The sequence below is a fragment of the Gossypium raimondii genome, chromosome 13, assembly GCF_025698545.1.
Source record: "Gossypium raimondii isolate GPD5lz chromosome 13, ASM2569854v1, whole genome shotgun sequence".
NCBI classification, from domain to species: Eukaryota; Viridiplantae; Streptophyta; class Magnoliopsida; order Malvales; family Malvaceae; genus Gossypium; species Gossypium raimondii.
In genome coordinates this window covers 44,171,045-44,195,069 of record NC_068577.1, presented here as the reverse complement: position 1 = coordinate 44,195,069, position 24,025 = coordinate 44,171,045, and the positions used below count along the sequence as shown (strand labels likewise).

The following is a 24,025-nucleotide window of genomic DNA, read 5'->3' as shown; positions in this document are numbered from 1 at the left end:
ATAATTCGTATTTGGTATCACTTAATTTTTTCCCAACCTATTGTAAAGGACGAGCCATTAAAATACACTTATAATATGAACTCATTTGCTTACAATGTGTTATAAATGTATTTATCATCGCTGATTGAGTAGAGAATGGGGGTTTGAGTGCGTTGAAACGCATTATCCTCTTATTTAAGAGTTAAAGATAATATAATATTAAATTTGATAAAATTATCACTTAATTCATATTTGGTAGTTCTAGAGGTTATACCAAAAAATAAAATTTGATAAAAGATAATATAATATTACATGAAATAAAATAAAATAAAAATAATTAAATTTATTCTATATTAAGTGCTAAGTAAGTCCTCTCTATTTATTATTTTCCATACTTTTTGTAAAAATTATTCTATCCAATAGTTATATCATAGGTTATCAAACGTATTTAAAAATTAAGTTATTTAAAATATTAACTTTTAATTGATTGAATTTTTCAACACTTTATCAAGCAGAGCCCAACTTGAAACTTTTATTTTACTTACCATTTTATTATCATGTAGAGAAATTATTGTCAATTTATTCACATTACCAAATTTCTTCAAAAACATGTCAAGCAATTTTCAAGGTAACACATGTTTCATTTAGGATATAATGAAATGTTAAAAGAAATTAAAAGGTATAATCTCAAACTTTTTATAGTGAGGGATCGAAATAGAATTCTATTTTCTTTAGGGGCAAAACAGAAATTTTATCATTTTGATAATTAGAGCATTATAGAATATAAGGATTTAATATGCAGTTTTACCAAATCAAAAGGGTCAAAGCCTATATCTATCTTTTGGTGCCGCCCTTATTTATAAATTTAAAATAAGTTTAATTAATTTGTACACTAGTGGATAGATGGGTAAAAAGAAAATTGATTGTAATTAGTCAAATAATGAAAATTATTATATTAAATAGATTAAAGCATGCATTTGTAATTTAATTTCAAGAAATTTAGTTTCTTTATTTTACAAATTTTATAAAATATTCAAAATAACCATAACAACAAGACCTAAATTTAATAAAATATATAAATTAAATTCGGTAAAGATACAAATATTTTAATCGAAAAGATAACATTCTTTATTTGAAAATACGGTCTTTTATTAAGAAACTAAATTAATTTGAAAGAAAAAGAAAGCTTTGAATATCATTTTCTTTTTGGTTTCTAGAAACATTACGGAAGCAACGGGAAATTTAATCAAATTGAAAGCAAAAGGCTCCAAATTCAATCCAAAAAGATTCAAAAATATAGCCGTTTTGGGCGGTGCTTGGGGGGTCAACAGCTGTCATGTTAATTAAAGAATTTGCTGAGACGATTGACGACCACCAGGATAGTATCATTAACCACCAAACTTGGGTAGTCCCCAAATCAGATCCAGTGAGATATCCTCCCAAATTTGGTATGGGTAGTTCTTCATGGATGAGTTATATCCAACAGAACTGGGATACCAAGAGCTAAGAAATCAACATGATGGGGTATTTGAGAAAGCAACACCGATATTTTTCTTTTCCAGCTTTGTAAACAATGGTGAAATCAAATGGCAAGAGCTTCATCAGTAGGCCTTGTGGTTCCACTTTTGCAAGAAATTTTGATCATAAGTGGAAAATGAAAGACACTAAAATGGTCAGACTACAGAATATGCCTTGTACTGTAAATGACAACCCAAGGATAGGAAATGTGGTTAGGGCTTGCTTGAATTGAAATGGGGATCACTGAAAGGCATTCTTCTTTTTAGGTCAAATAGGTTTCTGACTATAACAAGCCGTAACCTTGAAGAAACCTACCTATTAGACCCAAGAATCTGCGTAATTCCCCTTAAATTGATGGTAAACTTGTCTTCATGCATGCTGGTCACCGTTTATCTTGAATGCAAAAGCATCTACATGCTTGACGCTTGTTCACCCATGAGTACTAATTAAGGCAAAACACTTTTGTACAGCAAATGAGAAAAACAAAAGATCACCCATGTGTTTAAGCAACCCCAATGAAGTGGGGAAAATAATCTAGCTTTATATTAATTTTCATACAACCAACCCTAATACGTTTATAAAGTATTGTAAATATTTTTAAAAAAAAAGTAATATTCTAGTAAATGGGTGGGTGGAGGGTTTGTTTTAAAACTGACTCTGAAAACTTCAAAAATTTTAATAATAAAATCAATCCAACTTGCCCCACTTTTAAGCTTGAGATCGTTAAAAAATAAAATAAAATCTTATAGAGTCAATTAAATGAAAACCACAGGGTTTCAACTCTTTTATCAACCATACTCGAGAAAAGATGTTCGAATGAAAGAATATTTGATTAGCTATGGTGATAGGATAGATTACTTAACACAATACTAATAATACTATTTTTTTTTTATTTGGTTGGATGTAAAATTCTTTTATTTGGAAGCTGTCCTTAATTGCAAATAAGGATGAACAATATTTTAAATTTTGCACAGCGTGAAAGGAGAGTATGAAAGTAGGGCAAAAATTAAGGCAACAACATAACGACGACAGCAATAATAATGAGGTTAAATCTTCTCAATTAATAAATAATTTTAATATATAAAATAATAATAAAATAATTAATTTTTTTGGTTGAAAATAAAAAGCGGATTTAGTACATGACTAAATTACCACTAAAGCTAGAACCCAAATGATGTTACTTGCATTGAGCTGTCAATATTCTCCTTCAGAAGCCTTCGTATATGTGACAGTGGATCAACAAGTACAACCAATTGATTCATTCCATCTCCCGCCGTCTTTGCTAAGCAATCAACAACTTTGTTGCTTTCTCTCAAGACATGTAAATTTAACTTGCCAGTCTCTATTACATCACTCATGAATTAGTTGAACTTCTACTGTATTAACATTTGCTGCAAAGCCGTTCCTAATAGTATCAATCAACAGGGTATTGTTGCTTTCCACCTCAACCTGTCTGAAATCCCTCATCCATGCTTGCTTCAAGTCTTCAAGGATAACTTGAGCTTCAATTTGGCAAATATCAACCATACCTGTTACCATTTCAAAACCCACTAACCACCCTCCGTTTGGTCCTCTCAACGTTCCTCCTACTGTTGCCCTTTTTCTGCTTGTCGACATCGAGCCATCAATATTAATCTTGACCCATCCCAGTTCAGGCATTTGCCAACTATGCCATTTGCTCTATGCAACCATTTTTTTCCAAACAATCTTGCTCATGTCGTAGCCGAGGCTATCAAATTCTAGCTGTTCCCCCTATCATTGTTGAAGATAAAGTCATTATAGTTCTTCCAAAGGAACCAAGTGACGATTGTACAAAACATCGACCATTTTCCTCCACCGAAATTTAATTCCCCTTTGTTTGTGATATTCCAGTGAATCCATCTCTCAAGTGTTGAGTTAAAGAAAAAATTTCCAATTTTTCCTGGAAATCAATGCTTTCCAAATCGATTGAGCAAAATCGTAGTCCTTACCACATGAATTGTCGTTTCTACAGACTAACCACATTGCTTGCAAAAAAAGAATCGATGTCATACCTCTCATTGTATGTTCCTTGTTGGCCAAAAGTCTATCTCGGATAAGCAACCATAGAAAAACTCGCACCCTTTGAAGTGCCACAACTCTCCAAATTAATCTGTCATATCCAAACTGCCTTGGTCCACTAGTGTTAAAAAGATGCTTATACATTTCTGCAAGGGAGAAATTCCCTGCCGATAGCCACTGTCAAGAGATTTTATCAAAACCTGAATCCCTTAACAGTGTGTTGCAAGCACATATTCGGACAACAATATCTTTAGGGAGCATCGTGGATAACTATTCTGTATTCCATTCTCTTTCTGGTGTCACAAGGTCACACACGCGAAGAGTTTCATCCAGGGGATCATTACCAATACACTGCAATTTTAACGAACCCGAATCCCTTAACTAAGTATCATTCCAAAAATTTACCAAGCTCCCATCACGGATAGTCCAAATGAGACCCTGTTTAGCTTCATTCCATACACTCATAATGGATCTCCATATGAATGAACAGTTACTTCGACGTATGTCTTTTGCGATGATTTCATGAACATTGCATTTATTGCGTAGAACATGAACCCGCAACTTCTCCATGTTAGCGACCAAATTAAATTACAACTTTAAAAGAAATAGTTTGTTTTGGTCTTGCAACTTCCAAATCCCTAAATCTCCATTTAACACCGTCATACAACAATCTTTCTAGTTAACAAGTGATGGTTTTCTACTTGAGCTTGATGTTCCCCCACAAGAAACCACGAGCTAGCTTTACAATTTCCTTGCAGATCATGATTGGAATTCGAGCTGTAGCCATAAAATAATTGGGAATCATAAGTAATACTGTCTTTACCAATGTGAGACGGCCAACAAATGACATCTTACTAGCATCCCAACTATTCAACTAATTTTGAATCTTATCCAAAATAAATTAGAAAGTATTAGTTCCAACTCTGTTGTGAAAAAGTGGCATACTGAGATATTTTCCCAATTCGTTAACTCTGAAGAAACCTAGCTTTCCACATATAATTATTACTACTTCCTCAGATACATTGTGAGAGAAAAATCACTGAGTCTTCTGTCTATTAACTTTATGGATAGAGAAAAGACAGAATTGATCCTGAACATGTTTCATACAATCCGTTCCATTTTCATCGGCTCTACAAAAAGCACCAGATCATCAACAAAAAATAGATAAGACACACTTGGTCCCCTGCGTGATAACATTAATGGTTCCCATATACCTTCCCCAATAGCTACTTCAATCAAGTGACCCAATCATTCCATGCCAAGTGCAAAAAGGAACGGAGAGAGTGGATCTCCCTGTCACACCCTTCTAGTTGGCTTGAAACTCTTTGAAAGTGATCCATTCCAAATCAGTTGCATTGTCGATAAAGAAACACACTACATGATTATTCTAACCAATGGTTTTGGAACCCTAGCATCCAATAGAGTGCCATTTAAAAAATCTCATCACACCTTATCATAAGCCTTTTCAAGATTTACCTTGATTGCCATTCAACCCTTTTTGCCTTTAATATTCTTTATTGTGTGAATCGCTTTCTAGACAATAATAATGTTATCAGAAATGTTTCACAATGCAATAAAACTTGATTGATTCTGTTTTACCAGCACCTACATAGCTTGTTGAAGACGAATAACAATAGTCTTTGTAATAATTTTATACAAAACTGTATATAAGCTAATGAGCCTGTATTGATTGATCAACTCTGCACCAATTCTTTTAGGAATAAGGACCAAGAGAGTTTTGTTAAGTTTTGGGTCCAAATCTCCTCCTAAAAAAACATGTTGAACCATCTGAAAGACACTACTTCCTACGATATCTGAAATTTCTTGGTAAAATTTGGCATGAAAACCATCCACACTCGGCACTTTGAACGAAGCCATGCTAAAAACAGAACATCAAATCTCCTCCATATTGACCTTGGAACATAGATCACTAACGATATGAGATTCCAAATTCGAAAAATGCCCCTTGACAGGAAAGCTCCCAATTGAGTATGGGTCCACTGTAAATAAAGCTGAAAAATACTCAACCGCATGCCTCCTAAGGATTTCATATCATAGCACCACTCATTACCCTCTATTTTCAAACCTGCAATTCGGTTCTGTCGACGCCTCTTCAATGTGCGATTATGGAAAAAACTTGTATTTCTATCCTCATTCAATAACCACTCACTCCTGGACTTTTGAAACCAAAATAGTTTCTCTTGGTTCAGTATGTTTTCAATTTCAAGTCGTACTTTTACTTCCCTCAATCTAAGCCTCGTGCTATTATACCGTTCCAAGGCTTTTTGTATGCATTCTAGTTTCGTCTTTGCTTTCCATTTTCTAGCAAAAATGTTACCAAACACTGTTCTGTTCCAAACTTGGATCGACTAAGTAAAGTTCTCTAAATTCATCACAATGTTCGCATCGTTACTCCAAAATTGTAACACAACATCTTGGAACTCGGGGTGTGTCAATGAACTAGAAGAAAATAAAAGGGTTGGTCCCCTTCCACTGACTCCTTCGGATGCGCTGAGATCAAGAGTGGCCGATGGTCAAACTTCAACCTGTGTAGGTGTCACACAGTTGTGTTAGATGTAAAAGCCTGTCAATACTTATTGTAAATAGCTCGATCCAATCTTTGAAATAAATTTCCCCTGTTCCACGTGAACATTGGTATCTAAAATCCTAAATCAAGAAGTCCATGTTGGGGGAAAACAGACCTGAAACGATTACTCCTACTCAACTAAGTTCAGAATCGCCTTGTCTTTCTTCCCCACACATAATGACATTAAAATCACTTTGCAATCATCCATGACTCTTTCACTTCAGTGGCAATGTAGTCCAACTTATCCTAGAATTGAGCCATTGTGCTTCATTTTGGACTTGCAAAACTGCAGTGCAAAAAACCAGGTATCGACTTCTATTATCATGGATTCACATATAAATAAATTGAGGATGAACTTTCAAAATCTCCACCCGAGTGCCCTCGTTACACAGTAATCATATACCCCTTGTAAAGCTTGATGCTTCGACTCTAAAAGAATACTCAAAACCCAACTTAGCAATAACCGAATCTACCTTAAGATCACTAATTCGAGTTTCAAACAATGAAACAAAATTTGGAGAAAACTTTCTTCTATACTCTTTTAAAAAATTATGGAAACGAGGGTGTCCACACCCCTGACAGTTCTAAAAAAAATTGAAATCCATTATCATCATATAAAAAAATAAAGAAATCTACTTTTACCATTTAAATCATACAGCCTCCGCATCCACTAGAAATTCATCCTCTGGACCCTCAACATCGACAATGTAATAACCAATTTTTACCCGGTCATTTTAAAACTAGATTTAAATAATAATAAAATCAAATGTCCAGTTACACAGGCCCAATGTGGCCCAACTCATTTTAACCCAAACTACCCAAATTAGCCTAGCTCTAAACCTAAACCTAGCAAATCGATTCAGCCCAAAAGGCCCAATATCATAATGCACTGTGGCAAACCCTAGCAGCCTCCACGCACACCAATTAGCCTCTATACGTGCCACGCCACAGCCACCCAGGGCCTTCATCTCCACGTGTCGAGCCTCTGCCCTCTCGTGTGCCTTCGCACGTGCGCCACCACCACGTGCCCCGCCTCCATGCACTGCACCGAGCCGTGCCACATCACCGTACGGCCTCCACATACCTGTAAGAAGGACAAACAAACAAAAAAAAAGCAGAGAAAGCAGGCAAAAAGAATAGAAATCACCAGCAAATCAGAAAATAGGAAAAAGAAAAATGTTAAAAAGGATTCTGGGGGATTTTATTTTTGATTTCGGCTATAAAATGAAAGGGGGAACCTTTTGTAAAGGGGACAGAGACAAAAAAAAATAGGCGGATTGTAAACAAAAAAATTCGTTCAAAGAAATCAAAAAGTTAGAAAGGTGATGGTGAATCTCTTTGCTTTTTTTTTTTCTTTTTCTTGGCTCTTTTGTTCATTGATTGGCATTAAAATATAAAGGAGAAAGGGAACGAGAGGCTTACCTGGTCTCCGTTCGCTCCGTCACAATCGGGGTCGGACGAGGCTAAGGGTCCCCTGAACAGTTGAGCCACAGAGGCGGGAGGGGAGTTCATTTATGTTTTTTTTTCTTTTTTCTTTTTAAAATGGAGGAGTTGGAAGCAGACTTACCTGGCGACCGGTCTCGAGTTCGCTTCGTCACAATCGGAGTCGTGCTCGGGATTCGGAAAGCCGCCGTCGATTGATGTAGCACGAAACGACGCTGAGCCCTTATTTATTTTTGGTGTTTGTTTTAGATGGAATAAGATTTTAGGTTTTTTTTATTATTTTTGTTTAGGGTAACAGATGAGGTTTAAAGAGGGGCTTAAGGGAAATCAAGAAACGTCGCCGTATTGCCTAATTCAGTGGCTCTTAAACGACATCGTTTTAGGGCGCGACCCGATGACCCGACCCAGACGCGACTAGACCCGCGCGTTCTGGCATAGAGAGGGATATTTGCACGACTAGCCCTTCCGTTTTCCTTTTTTTTGAATTAAGCCTCTTCTTCTTTTCTGATTTAGCCCTCATATTCTATTTTCGTTCCATTTCGGCCCGGCTTGCAACACTGCGTTTTGGGGAAGCGGGATATTTCCCAATCGGGCCCCCATGTAATACGCGTGTTGCAGCATGGTCCCTCACTTTTCTTTAATTCCAGCTGCTCCCTGTTAATTTGGTTTGGTTTGTGATTTAATCCCTCTTGTTGCTTAGTTTTTTATTTAGGAAATTTATTGTTTTTTTATACTGTACTTGTTCTTATTATCGTATGATTATTTTTCTTTATATATTTGTATTTTATATAGGATTAACCTTATATTTTCTTATAGAAAGTTGATTTATAATAATAATATTTTACATCCTTATATATTATGTATATGTAATATGTTTTTTACTATATGCGTATATATATGTATAATAATATATTATTAATCTCAAATAATAGTGTTACGTAGGGAAGCACTCTTCCTTTTAAATTTGTTGTTTTATTTCAACTTTTATAGATTATTACTAAGTACATACTATTATTTTACTAAGTTTTATTTATATAGATTAGAATCTAGATATTAATTCCAAGCTTTTCACTTTTATTTTACTTTTTATTTCTTTGTGTTTTCAAGATCTTTCATTAAAATTTGTTCAAACCTTTTATTCCCTTACTAATTGTAGTACATATTTGCATTATTTATTGTTATCACTGTTTTTTTTCTTTACTTTTTATTGTATTGTTTTTGTTTGTTTTTTATTGATTATGAATTTATGGATGTTTGTATAATATGATTTAAATCAATATTTGTATTGGCCTATTATTCGTTTAATTGTTTCTAATTTAAGTTTGAATTATTAGTAGTATCATTATTTAATCATGTTCCGTTTGTAAAAGTTGTATTTTATTAAGGTCATAATCATTTTATTTTATAAACTTTAAAAAGGCTTGGCGTTCGTAGGTTCTCGAGAGAATTAGGCCCTAACTTACTGGACTTCGATTCTTCTCGATGAATTCAGACGATCAAGCGTCCATTTTATTAAAATCACGATTAAAATTCTTAAGGTTTCAAAATGTTTGATCCTAACTTACTGGATACAACATTTTGTTATCTCGTTTTTTAAAATAAAGGCAATGTCAGTTGTTTAAGAATTTCGAGAGATTAAACCCTAACTTACTGGATTCGAATTTCTAGATTTGCTTAAATAATCGAATCTCCTTTTTAAATCACATGATTTTCTAAAAAGGAAAAAAATTAATTTCAAAGATCGAATTGTTGCAACCTAACTCACTGAGTGTAGCAATTTATTTCTTCAAAATGAGTCCGTCTTATTATTCAATTTGGTTTACTCAAAGTTAAACTTCAAAGATCATATTTTAAAATCTTTTCAAATTCTTGACGCTAAGACATTAAATAATCAATTCGGTACTAATTTTAGGCGTTACGAGGGTGCTAACCCTTCCTCGTGCGTAACAGACTCCCGAAAATTTGCAGACCTAAAATTATTTTCAAGGTGATCCGATCACACCTCAATAAAAAATCAGTGACGACTCCCATTTTTTTTTTAAATCGATCCCTATTTTTTTTTTAAAATGGTTTCGACAGACAACATTCCCCGTCATCACCATATCTTCCCCAACCTTATGATTCAGCTATTGTAGAATATCTTTTATTACCCCTACCATTGACATTGAAGGTTGCTCACTTTCCAGCAGATTCGTCAGTTCTTGGTCAATGTTATCACCCATTCTGCTTTCTGCCTCATCATCTAGATTTTGCCCAAAATTTTCTCCCATTTTATTTTGCGAATCTGAAACTTGAAAGCCTTCTGCGAAATAACTATTTTGGAAAGAAATTTTACTGCAACATTTTTCCTCTCGTTTAAAGATGGACCCACAACTTGAAAATTAATTTGACCCATTTTCTTATCCATTAAAATTGACCCCATTTTTGATTCATCATCAAAAGGTTTAACATTCGGCCCAGCAGAAGAGCCGCCTATTTTGTTGAACTATTTTAGCATGTTATTATTATGTTTGGGTCCACTAACCAATGCTGGCCCTTTCCCTTTACCCTTAGAGTTTCCTTTGCCTTTACCTTTTCCCTTATTTGCTTCTCCACCATGTCGCCATTCCTTTCCAACATCCTTAATCTCCCTAATTTTTGCCCTTAAATCAATTGACATATTTATCATCTAATTCCCCAGATTTTCCCCTACCAATTCCTCATGATTCTTGTTTAGAATTTTAAATCTAGAATCACTCACCATGTTGGCCTTCACGATGCCATCCGCCTTCGCCACCACTGTTCTTGCCTTCCTCCTTTGCCTTCGTTCAAAAATCATCCACGACCCATACTTTTGTGCTTCTACCTTCTCTTGCAACACCGTCTCCTGCTTTGGTGATTTATCTTCTTCCACCGCCGGATCAGTTTCTTGCCCTGCTTTGTGAGGACAGACTTATCTACAATGCCATACTTTTCACAGTTGAAACAAACCATGGGTAAGGATTGATATTCAACCCGTTGAATCCTGCCGTCAATCTTGACCTTCGAGATTAAAGGCTTCCCCAAATTCACAAAAACTGCCAATCTAGCAAACTAACCCCTCAATTTAACATTCGTATAATATTCAAATTTCACCACTGATCCAATCACATTCTCGATAAATTTTAGTAAGCTCTTATATTACATCTCCTATTGTATCCCAGGTCGACGAATCCAAACTATCAGATTATTAGGTAATGATTGATCTATTGTAAAGGCTAGAGTCCATAGCCGTACCATAAGATATTGGTTAAAGATAGTCCACGGTCCCCCCATAAAGTAGCAAGGTAATCTTTATTCTCATGAAATTTAACTAAAAAACAATCATTTTCTTAGTCCATAATCTGTAATGGATGTTTTGTTTTCCAAATGACCTGTAACTTGCTAGACATGGTGAGATAAAAGATCCTTCTGCTAAGAAGTTTAACAATTACAGTTCAAGACATGCTTTGGGTGATATACGGGTGTACTCGTTCAAAGAAAGTAATAGAGAGGATACCATTGATGACCTCATTTGTAGTATTACCTTCCATTAATTCAAAATCCTCCTCTTTCTAAGGTTTCTCACCATCAGTACTATTACCCATCAATTTGTCTTTCCACGATTCATTTGTACTACCACTCGAGTTCACCATCATTCCTTTCGCATCCACTATGGGGTCATCTGGGTCAAGTGGTTCCTTTGGTCTACAACGTACTTTCTTAGTTGAACGTCCAATACCGCCACCAGAAGACAGTGTTACACCAACGCTTTTCTCCATTTGGCCAATTTTTCTAAGTACAAAAAAATTTATATTTTTTTATTTATAAGAGGTAAAAATAAAATAATTAATTAATATTACGTAATATAATAGATAAAATGTGAAGTTTGGATAAAAATATAGTGGAATGTTTCTTGAGAGAATAATTCAAAGAACTAAAGATTTGATTTATTTGGTATTATTATTTTGTTTTAGTTTAAGGAAAATTGATCTAGAAGTAAATCCGTCACAAATATCGCAATACCAAGTTAATTTAATATTATTTAACAAATATGTAGTATTGAGATTACCTTTTCTATTATCAATTCATAAAAAAGTTGTTGAACCAAACGTGATAATTTGATGACAAAATGAGATGATCTAATCCAAACACGTGTAAATAGGCTAAATAAGGCATATATGCTAATTTTTTTATTTGGCCTTTTAGGCTATTTTTTAAAATTTAGGGAAATAAGTCTTTTTTGGAGAGAGTATGTGAAAGCGTGTCCAGTTGGGCATGCTTTCACACACTTTTATTAGATTTTTTAGGGTTAGGGTTTTTTAATTTTTTAAGGGTTAGGGTTAAAGTTTTTTTAAGAATTAGAGTTTAGGTTTTATAGGTGAAATCACAAAAGTTTATAGGTAGATTTGAGGGGTCAATGATGAGATAATGTCACTCAGAACACATACATTTCATATGTCATGCTGGGGTAGAACCATTACCTCAGAAACCCATCTTATGAAAGTCAGGTTTCGGGGTGATAGTGCTTGATATGGTCACAAGTCAAAGTCTAAGTGGAGGTCCCAGTCGGCGGGTATGATGCGGTCACGAGTTCGAGTATAATTAGGGGCCAGTTGACGGTCGTTATACGGTCACAGTTCAAGCTTTTTGGATACCCACAAATGATGCCTTATAGATGTCATACATAAGATTGAGGCCATAATCATAGGGAAAAACGAAAGGATTTCTGGTGTAACTAACGTAATTGTTTTCTCTATTTCCAGGCAGCCAGTATCTTTAACCTTTCATTCTTATCCGAAGGCTGACACTGAGATGGACACAAGAGGGCTCTCAAGAGTAGAAGTCAAACTCGGGTCAACGAGACATCGGTTGTAGTTATTAATGGGTTGTTTAATAACGACAATCATTGTTACTTGGAAAAGAACATCACCTTTACTCCACTGAAACAGTCGCTCCTTGCCTGAGAGTCCTCCTGCGTCAACAACGATTGGACCTTTAGATAAGAAGGAAGGCTAAAGATACCGGTTGTGCGGAAATGAAGAAAAAAATTACGCCGATTACAGTAGGAAGCCCCATATTTTTTTCCTATAATTATGACCTCAAACTTATGTATGGTACTTATAAGGAAACATTTCCAGGTATCTTAAGCTCGTGGCCACGTAACGATAATGAAATGGCTCCCCCGTTATACTTTGATCCATGACCGCATAACGACCGTCAATTGAGACCTCTACATAAACTTCCACCCATGATTGTACAAAGTAAAGTAACCTTGAAACCTAACCTCCACAAGATAGGTTTTTAAGGTAATAGTCCCATCTCGGTAGGATATAGGAAATGTGTGCATCTTAGAGCGATATCGTATTACCGATGACTCAAGACTACCTCGAACTAAAAATTATATTAGTGACGAAAATTTTTAACACTGAAGCAAGGAAGAAAACAAAAGAGAGAAATATTGTAAAGTAGAGGGATAGAGGCTAGAGGGGTAACCCTCTTTTTATAGGCGTGAAAGAAGGGTGAAATTGCAAAAGAAAAAATATCGTGGTCGAAAATGCGTTGTAAGACTAGTGTTTTCATTGAATATTTTCAAAACGTGCTTTAAATCTACCAAAAAAGAATGGAAATCGCGTTTGGCTAGGTGCACTTTCCTGCCATGTTAATAGGGAAGCTTGCCCAGCTAGATGAGTTTTCTCTAACATTTTCATAAAGTCTAAAAAAAAAAGTACTTGACCCCAAGAATCCCAGGTAAAATGTAAAGCATGTTTTGATGCACTGAATGCCGTTTGAAGCACGCGTCTGATTTCAATTAGTGATATGTGAAGCACGTTTTCGAGTACTGAAGAGTGTTTCATTACCATTATTCGACGAAAGCACGTCCTCAAAAATGAATTTTAAACCATACATTATCTCTCTCATTGTTCTATTTTGCTATTAAAGCACCAGAATATTCAAAATTTAGGCACGCAACAAATTCATATTAAACATCTAAGAGTTGAGTTGCGAGAGTCGTATGCATTTGTTTGGATAACCGTTTGAAGATTTTTTTGTTTTAAATATCCAATTCATTTTAAATTGAAATGAGTCAACGAGTGAAATTCGTCATTTACTACGATGGTCAAATTTGTAATATAGAAGTTGGGGTCGTATTTGCAAAAGCCCAGACTGTGGAATGGGTTTTCAACTGTACCATTCAATTGCATGAGTTACAGATTAGAATAAGGAGGAAAGTTGTGGGTTTGAGTTAGGGAAGAATTTCGAGCTTGCAATGCAGATATCTAGCATCGGTTGACCTCTTTAAGTACGAGCTATTTGATGTGAAATGTGAACTCGAGTTGGAGGCGGTTATATCATTGCATTGCTCAAGCGAAAATGCTGTAACAAAGTTATATGCCGAGTTTGTCGAGGTTGATGGAACTGGTCCATCTTCAGCCACCATTCCGACTAATGTTAGAACCGAAGTTGAAGTAGAAAGTCCTAACACATGGTTGTGTGGTGGGCTCACTGGTTTATTACAAAGCTCTTACTATAATGTCCCTTAAACAACAATGGGTAGACATTTCTCGATTTTTGGCATCGATTTAAATTTCAACGACCACTATTAGTCAAGGTATGAGCGTAACCCGAACCTCGACACCTGGGCACGATATTCAATCAATGTTTTCGATTTCAAATTCGGTGGATCGATGTCTTTGGGCGGAAATACTTATATGAGGGGGCCATCAACGTACACCGATTTGTAATCCGATACAGATTTTTCTAAGTAGTTAGGGTATAAAAGAATTGATGACTTACTCTTTACGATCGAGTCTGGCCAGGGTAAATCTAACCTTTTAGGTGAAGATGACAATGAAGGCACAAATTTAGAAGAAGATGCAGCTGAGGAAAAAAGGGCAACAGATGTAGCTGAAGGATCAGAGTCAAACCTCGATCCAATTTGAAAATTCGGTTCGGATGGTTTAGAAGCAGCATTTTTTTTGAACCAGAGTAGGTTCTAACTGAGCCAGGACCTTGCGATTCTGACGATTATAGTTCTAACAACGCTCCAAATCCAAATTTACGATTCATGGCATATGAAACTCTGCCCCACATTACCAATATCGACCTTTTCACCGAGGGTGGTTTAGAGTTCCGCAGCTACCGTACAGAACACCCGACTATGAAAGCTCATCGTTAGATGTCCAGGTATTGAAATTTGGCATGGAATATTGTAACAAAAATGTTTTTTCTAATTGCACTAAAGCAGTATAGCTTTAAGAAAGACATGAACTATCACGTCACAAAATCTCGTTTGAAGAAATTAGAAGAAAAGTGCGAAATATGGGACGGGGGGTGTAAATGGAAAATCATGGCATCTTTTCGAAAGAAGACATGCTTTTGGATTATAAAGAAATATTCTAGTCCACATACTTGTGTTGTAGAAGGTGTGCGATGCGATCACCCGATATTTTGACAAAATGTGTCTAAATTGGGGTCTTTATTTTTTTAAATAACATAACTTTAACTCGTATTTTGCAAGTGTAAGTCAGGATCATCCGAGACTAACATGATATCTGACATTATTCTATCTATGGTGAAGGCGAGTCATAGGATTCTTTTCCTAATGTTGATTACCAACATTCTTAGCCAACATAATCACACGCCATCATACTATAAAATATGGGTTGCAAAACAAAAGGTTATGGATAAGTTGCATAACGGTTGGGACAGGTCGTACAACGATTTATGGTAATGGTATCAAGTATTAGACTGGTACGTATCATTCCGTAATTGATTTAAAAACACACCTAGTGTAATTTAAGGATCATCTGGTCTTTGAGAAAAGAGTATTCCACTAATTTTTTTGGATCTTCGATCAATGTAGGAAAGCTTTCTAGAACTGCAAGCCTTTAGTGTAAATTGACGACACTTGACTGTACAAGAGATATGAGCATCAGTTGTTGATGGTCATTGCCCAATATGCTAATCTAAAGGTTCTGTTAATAGCATTTGCAATAACTTCAGGAGAAAAGGCAAATGATTGAGATTTCTTTTTTAGCAGATTGTGTCGTCGTGTTTGCCCCCAGCCTAAGAAGATATGTGCCATCTCCTATAAGAGACTGAGAATCTTGGTTGCTGTTAAACAACATAGTAGTGTTTGGGATCATGCACACCATAGGTACTGTATAAGACATGTCAGCTCCAACTGCTACTCAAAATGGTGTTTAAAAAGTGAGCGAGATTAAGTCATTCACATGGGTATGTAGTTGCCACTATTTCCACAATCATGTTATACAATATTTTGAGAGTTGTTTACATTCGTGAGTATCATTTTCTCGATAGGGTACTAGCTCATCCAACATCATTTCCATGAAATGTTGGATAATTTGAATGCCATCAATAGCTATAGTGCGATGTACCTCGCCAATACACCGTTTGAATAATGGATGCAATTGTATGATAGGGGTCTACAGTACGAACACATGTGGATGAACTTAGTCGAATGCATCAATTTCGTATTAACGGGCACTTATCATTTACCGATAACCTCAGTTGTTAAAGAAATATACTTTCGCCTGCCTACTTTATTTCCAAAACAGGAGGCAGCATATGCTGGGCAGATTACGGGCGAACATGTTTGGTGCAAGGATGTAAAGAAAGAAATTAAATGAAATATAATAAGAATGAACACTATGTATGTAATGTGTTATTGCATCAAAACCTACAATTTTGGGTCACGGTGAATGCTAGGCCCGGCAAGGACATGTTAGGGGCATCATATCATGTCGGCCTACTAGAAGGGACTTGCGATTATAGGAGAATCCAGACACTTCAGTTTTCATGTGTACATGTAATTATCGCATGTGCGAATGTACGAATTGAGTACATGTCTTATATTAGTGACGTGTATAGAATAGAATGCATACACGTTGTATGGAGACCTGACCCACCCATTTGAAATGAGAGTATATGGCCAACAGTGTCCAGCACGCTGTTCGATTTGGCCTTGAACACTAACTTGCATTGTGTCCCAAAAAGTCACCCGAATTCCACTCGAATACGCCCCCATTTGGATATTTAGGAGAAGGACAATCAACAGAGGTTATGCGGGTACTGTAGAAACTTAGGACATATGAAGGTAACATGTTCTATGGTCAGGGGTACATTGGGGCCTCAACATCACTAACATTCATTTTTTTTTTGTATGATAAAAGATTGATTATAATGCTTCCTTTTTCTTGTGTAATTTTTTTAACTTGCATTTCAACTGTATTTGCCATGATACACTAACATTTACATAGTCTAGTAATTGTTATTTTAAGCGCATTTTTAGGTACCAATTACAATTTCTCAGCACTTGAACTTTTTTCCATTTTTAAGAGTTACTCCCTGTACCTTTATTAATCACTAGTTTGTTAAAGGTGCCTATCCAAAGTTACATATTTCATTTCAAATATTAAATATATGGAAATTTAATTATAATTTGTATTAGAATTTAACAAAGACAAATATAAGTTGCAATAGAAATATAAAAATGAATTATTGTTTCTTTATTGCTGTCATCTATATTTACATCATAATAAATAAAAAAATATCATTGGCATCGTCAGCCCGAATATGTACCGCAAAGCGATGGTTGATGGTTGCGTGTAGGATATTTACGCACAATTAGTGGTGTCAGCTCTTCTATTAGATCGTGACCATCATCCCCATGTTCCTCGTCTTCATCTCTACCCTCGTACATATCTTCGAATACATCGTCTCCACCTTCAGCCTCATCTTCGTCTCCATTGTTTTCATCCGTGCTTCAGTGCAATACCGTCTTAGCCTCCCATCGTGTGTCCTCCACTCCATGAGAAGGTGGTTGCGCCACTGACCCACCTCGATAAAACAATAACACGGTGGGTGTTTGTGACACTATCGGTGAGTAACCATACGATGTCATAAAATCTAGATACGTTGGCATTGACCCGGATATCGATGATAACATCGGTATCACCATCAGTGTCATCATATATAACGGTACTTGTGTTGACGTTTGGGTCAACGTTTGCATTGGCATTGATGTCGGTATCGATGTCATCATCGACGTCGGCATGGTAGCGTAGAATGCTGGGGACGGAGGTGCCTTGAAATATGTACCTACGGGACCTACGGGGATTGGTAGAGGTAAGGTGCTGCGGTGGTGCATAGTGTTGTGCTTGTGAAAAATAACATGGGGTTAGTGAAATGAACATGAATAAGTGGAGTGAAGTGATAGGGAATTAGCATAGACATCGGTGGCGCATGTTGGGTCGGAGTCGGTTACGAACCCATCGTTGCACCTCTTCTAGATCTACGTTGCTAGGACGCTCGTTGTTGCATCTTCTGACAAAGTTACCTACTCCTCACCTCCATCGATATCGGATACGAGTTACCGATGACTCTGAACTAGAGCATGTACTCTAAATAAGCAGCGTGTCTGACGAGAAAAATAGTTCGCGAATGGGTAAGAATTCCATCCCATGATCCCAAATGTCAATATACTCATTGTGGTAATCTTGCCAATTCTCGTTGTTCTTCCCCCTGACCGGTTATACCGGCGTGCATTAAAACAACTAATTTATGAAACATTTTTAAAAGCCTGATTTTATTGTAAGTATACAAGTCAGTTATAATATTTATAGTGTTACAATGAAATACCGAAGTATTCTAAGGATTGAACCCAAAGGAAGAGGCGATTGAGCAATAACTAGCATACACAATAGAGACTAAATGACAACTAATACGATTTTATATTGCGGTGATTCATAAAAGATAAGTTTGCAAAAAAATTAAATATTCTAATTTAGGGGCTAAATTGCAAGAAATGTAAACTAGCGGGACTATATACAAAACGGCTACTGGAGATTGGTTGACTTTGATGTGGTTCACCAAATCTCGGGCTAGGGACATAAATTACGTAAATTACCAAGTGACTCCATTTTATCTTCTGATCTCAATTTTATCGACTTAGATGATTTAGGTCTTCTGATTTATCTTCCGATCTCGCCTGTTAATCCGAGGCTGAGGAACGTGTCTGCGAAAAGATTACCTTCCGGTCTTACTTTATCTTAATATTCCCTTAGCGGCGTCACTACCTAAGTAATTAGTTCTATTCAAATTAGACCAATTTGTTACGATTTAGTCTTTTGCCCCAAATATTTTAGTTTACACACATGTTCATCAACCATCCTCCTTAAACAGTTAGCTACACATGATCAAAGTCAAGAAAATATACATAATAATGGAAAACAAAGCAGCCATAAAAGTAAAACTTGAGAAAAATGTGAAAGTTGAGATTTTTATGCAAGAAAACTTAAATAACATGAAACCAAAAGCATTTAACAAAGACATCAAAAGCAAGAAACATAAAAGGAACAAACTTTAACAGATTTGAAGTGAAATAAACTAAAATACATTAAACTAGAGTTTAAAAAATCTTGAAAGCAAGGTATAAGGACTAAAAATGTAAATAAACCTTAGTTACAGTGTTAACTAACTTAACTGACATAAAGAACATCAAGAAAAAGAAGTAACTGCAGAAAAATAAACTCTAATCTAAGGTAGAAGAAGAGAAAAATAAAAATCCTAGAAAAATGCAGAGAAAAACTAAAGAAAACCTAGAGAAAACTAAACCTAAAACTAAGCTATAATGTGTCTCTCTCCTCTTTAGCAATTTTTGGCTATTTTGAAGGATGTTTTGATGACTTTTTATGCCAAATGTCCCTACATGGGCCTTGTGTGATTGGTGGATCTAGTAAACAAATGTTGCCCTTTTTGTCCAAGTTTGTCCCTTTGACGAAGGCGATATTGCGAAACCCAAAAGAGGATATCACAATATCTCAAGCAGTGTTGAACTTGGGGGTCTTCCTTGAGAGGTGGATATCGCGATACCCAAAGAGGATGTCGTGATACCACTGACGGGTATCCTTGGTCTTCTATACTGTTGGAGGTGTCGCAATTCCAAGGGTTAGATATCACGATACCCTTGCCCTAGATGCCGTTCTTGCTCTTTTTGACCTCTGACATGTCCCTACATCATTCAAACACACATTAGACCTCCCAATGGCACTATCATCCAATTTTGAGAAAAAAATAGACAAGAACGAGATATTTTCACTTATTACCCAAAAAATATAAAAATACAAAAATAACGAAAAACTAAGCTAAAAACTCTATTTTTCTCGAAAAGAAAATCCTTAAGTGTGTCAAAAAAGCCTAATTTTCCACATCAATTTCTGGCAAATCACCTTCGCAGATTTAGGTTGTGCAGTGCTTCCATGTCTCGCAGTGGCGGTGGAATTTATTGTCTCCACCCAAACTATCGCATCAATCAATCCGATTCATGCATTTCCACCGTTGTATACGCTGTCAACGACATTTTCACGTCCTACATACTCTGATTAGCCAGAAATTCCATCGGAATACAGTCTATGATATTCGGCTCGACGTATGACATCTATTTAAAATGTAGTGCACAATTGTAAATTCTGTTATGTACGGAATTTTATTTTACAAATCATTGCGTAATTATAATAAGTTTTAAAAAATAAGTAACTAACCTCGACTTCCAAGTGTTGATTTAACAAAATTTGGATATCTTCGAGCTGTTCGAGTATTTCTACGTAACTCGACCTATGGTTTCACCTATACAAGCGATATGTTAATTCAAACATATATAAATAAACAAAATTTACTATACAAACCACATATTTATTAGGAAATGATTTTTACTTTGTCACCAATGGGAACATATATGGGTTGTTCACTCAGGGACATAGAAATGGTAGTCGCCACCAGACCCACAATTGCAGTAGGAGCAGGCAATCATCGGTTGACATCTTATTTGATCCCATCACTCGACACAACTCCCGATACAATGTGGCCAACAGCTGATCCCCAAATCATTCATTCACTTTCTTTGAAGTCAACTAGGTGTAGTGGCCACCTTATGTATACCAAATTTCAAGATTTATCGGGTATTAGAATGCCCCCGATTAACCTTAGCATGAATGCTTGTGTGTATTTTTCTTTGGCGACGTCAGACGTGTTCGGAAGAAGATCTTTGAAATTGGTTTCCAACCACTTCATATCTATCCGACCACCGTAAAATTTATTCTACACCTTCCCCAAAAATACCTTGGAAATGTCCACTTTACCGGGAACAATCGTTGACCTTGTGACGACTAGCCCGTCCACCGATAAATCGAGTTATAAAGCTATGTCCTCAAGTGTGATTATACACTCGCCGCATAGAAGATTGAAAGTGTGTGTCTCAGGCCTCCATCTTTCCACCAACACGCTGATGAGTGGAGGATCGAGTTTGCAGCCCCCAAGCATAGGGGATGCATGCAAGAATCTCGCGTCTTGCAAGTAATGACGAATTTCAATATCTAGGGTCTTTGACATGTTATGTATGAACCCCTCCAAAACACGATCATCCGCCTATTTATATCGAAAAAATTAATCTAAAATATTTTCAAAAATAAAATAATTTAAATTTTATTCAATTGAAAATAAAAAAATTAAATTTTCGTCTTACTATTATCATTTGAGAGGCGGAAATGTGTTTGTCATCAAAACGAATTAAAGAGGTTGTTATTTGTGAAAATTTAATCGAAATGAATAATATATGAAATAATTAAATAAAACTATAATATTTTTAAACAAACGTATCAAAAAATTTAGAACAAAATTTGATAAAATTGAGGGAGTTGAGAGTTTAGAAAGAATTGAGAGAGTTGGATTTGAGTGAAAAGAGTGAAAAATAGTCTGATATTTATAGAAAAAAATTACCGTTGGTCCTAGGCACGTTTTTCTGTTAACTTACATTAAAAGCGCCTAATTGTACGCGCTTTCATTCTCTCTCGAAAAATTATTTATTTCATTGAATTTAAAAAAAAATGGTCTAAAAGGCCCCCTCTAAATACTCATTTTGGTTACTAGTGCTTCTATAAATGCTAGTGCCAAGAAATATCATTTCTCGTAACAACAGTCACTGGTGCTCCATAACTAGCATGAAGTGCTTCTTGGCAATTAACACAAATTATTTAAAGTCAGAAAGAGATACAACTAAGCAAAAAGTTGTAGAGCTAATGTTGGAAAATTGGTATGATTTTTATGTTCACTCCACTATTAAAATGTTCAACCGAGCATGGTTTAGAGGCTTAAATGTGAACATTGTTAAGAAGTTTGCTTTTTAAGCTTTCTTTTTTGGTTAAACAGATAATATGCTCAAGTGTAAAGTTGAAATTTTTTTCGAGGGGAAAAATTGAATTATAAATTTTTAAGAGAGTTAGCATGTAATTTTATTGTTGTTGTATTAACTTAAAATTTTATAATTTCTCAAGGGATTAAGTTATAAAATTTCTATCTTTGGAAGCGCCTAAAATTGAATTTAAATATTAAAAAGGTCAAAATGCATTTTACTATTAGATAAACTTAAATTTTTTAAATTTTTGAAGGATTAAAGGAACAAATTTTTATTTTAGCTTGCCCTTACTGACGCCCTAATTACAAATACTTATTTGAAAAAATATTAGATTTTAAGGTTTTAATTTTAATCAAAAGAAATATTTTTATATTTTGGGTTTATATTTTACATATTAATAGAATTATGCATTTAAATTTCAATGACACCCTAATTTTGAGATGGCCTTAGGCAATAAGGCAAGGTTTTCTTAAACCTCCTGTCGTAATCGATACTCGATCCTGATTTTATTTAAAATAAGGTATATTATATTTATGGTCACTTTTATTTACTTCAGGTTATATTTTAGTCATTGAACCGTTAATTGTTGTTAACGGCGTGACAGTAAGCTAACGTAGCACATTAAATCATCATTTCAAACAAAAATTTTAGGTTAAATTATACAATTGGTCCTCATATTTTTTCGTTTTGAGCAATTTAAATTTTTTCTTTTATGTTCTTTTAACTTTCTTTATTTTCCATTATCTTCTCCTTCTCCCTATATTTTCCTATTTTCTCCATTTATTTTAATGTATCATGAAGTCAAATTGACAGTGAAATTAGAAGTAAGAAGTCAAAACCCATTATTGCCTATAATCAAAACCCATAAACTCATACCATCTGTAACTATCAAAACCCTTCACCACCACCCATCATTTTTATTTCATCCACTAGCATCTTCACCACTACCATGACCTCATTCATGACAAACCCAAAAATATCATCCTCTCACCAAATAAACCTACGTTCATATCAATCAAGAATTCAAGTAAACAACAATTAATAAGCCCCCAAAATCACAGAGAGCTAAAGATTAGACAATGATCACTGATGGAGGAGCACATATTAGAAAATTGATTCAATCTAATGGTCGGTGATAGAGATTTGATCTTGGGTAGTCCAAAAGTTGAGGATTTTTTGAGATGTTTTTGAAAGGAGGTCATGGTAATGGTGAAGGTGTTAGTGGATGAAATGAAGACAATAAGTGGTGGTGGAGGGTTTTGATAGTTAGCAAATGGTATGGGTTTTGGTTATAGGTAATGATGGCTTTCGACTTCCTGTTCATTTCTTCACTGCCAATTTTACTTCCTAATATGTTAAAAGAAATGAAGAAGGTAGGAAAAAAGAGGGAGAAACAGAAGAGAATGAAAAATAAAGGAAAAAAATTAAATTGTTCAAAATGAAAAAATAATGAAGATCAATTCTATAATTTAATCTAAAATTTTTGTTTAAAATGATTATTTAACATGTTATGTCAGCTTACTGTTACACCATTAACAACAATTAATGGCTTAGTGACTAAAATGTTACAACACGGTAACATAAGTGACTAAAACGTAAAATTTAAAACATAAATGACTAAAATGTAACCTCAGGTAAACAAAAGTGACCATGAATATAGCTTACCCTTTAAAATATAACACTTCACCCTATAAAAATTACTTAACCCTAATCAGACCTAAAATATTGTATAAGTTTTTATATCATATTAATTTTTACAAGAATAAATAAAAATATATTATAAAATATGATAAAAATATAGAAAAATTAGTCAAAATATTAGAAAGTTTTAAAATGTTAAAATGACAATAACTTATATTAGGATCATCCTAAAAACATAATTTTTAGGCACCAATAAAATAGTGCCACATCATTAAATTTTAAAGGTAACAAAGTATTATTATACGAGAATAACTTATATTAGGATCATCCAAAAAACATAATTTTTAGACACTAATAAAATAAAGTCGCATCAAGAAATTTTAAAGATAACAAAGTATTATTGTACACCCATCTATATCTACTATCTTCTCTAACTTAATTTAACTTTAATTAAATTACTTAAAATAATTAATTTTTTAAATTATAAACAAACATATTTTCTTCTTTTACAATTTTTTTAATCATTTTGTTTTTTTTTCAAAAGTTAATATTTATTATTAGGACATTTGTGAGTTGGGCCAAGTAGTTTGATTTGGCTCACAATA

The 24,025-nt window shown here is 34.9% G+C and overlaps 1 long non-coding RNA gene across 1 annotated transcript; it reads right to left on the bottom strand.

Moving 5' to 3' along the window:
• Positions 1–6,706: 6,706 nt before the first annotated feature.
• LOC105782498 (uncharacterized) lies at positions 6,707–8,492 on the bottom strand. The gene is made up of 2 exons (XR_008192529.1): positions 7,692–8,492; positions 6,707–7,598 (listed from the first exon to the last, which is right to left on the bottom strand). It is a non-coding gene; the product is annotated as an uncharacterized LOC105782498 (long non-coding RNA).
• Positions 8,493–24,025: the final 15,533 nt, after the last annotated feature.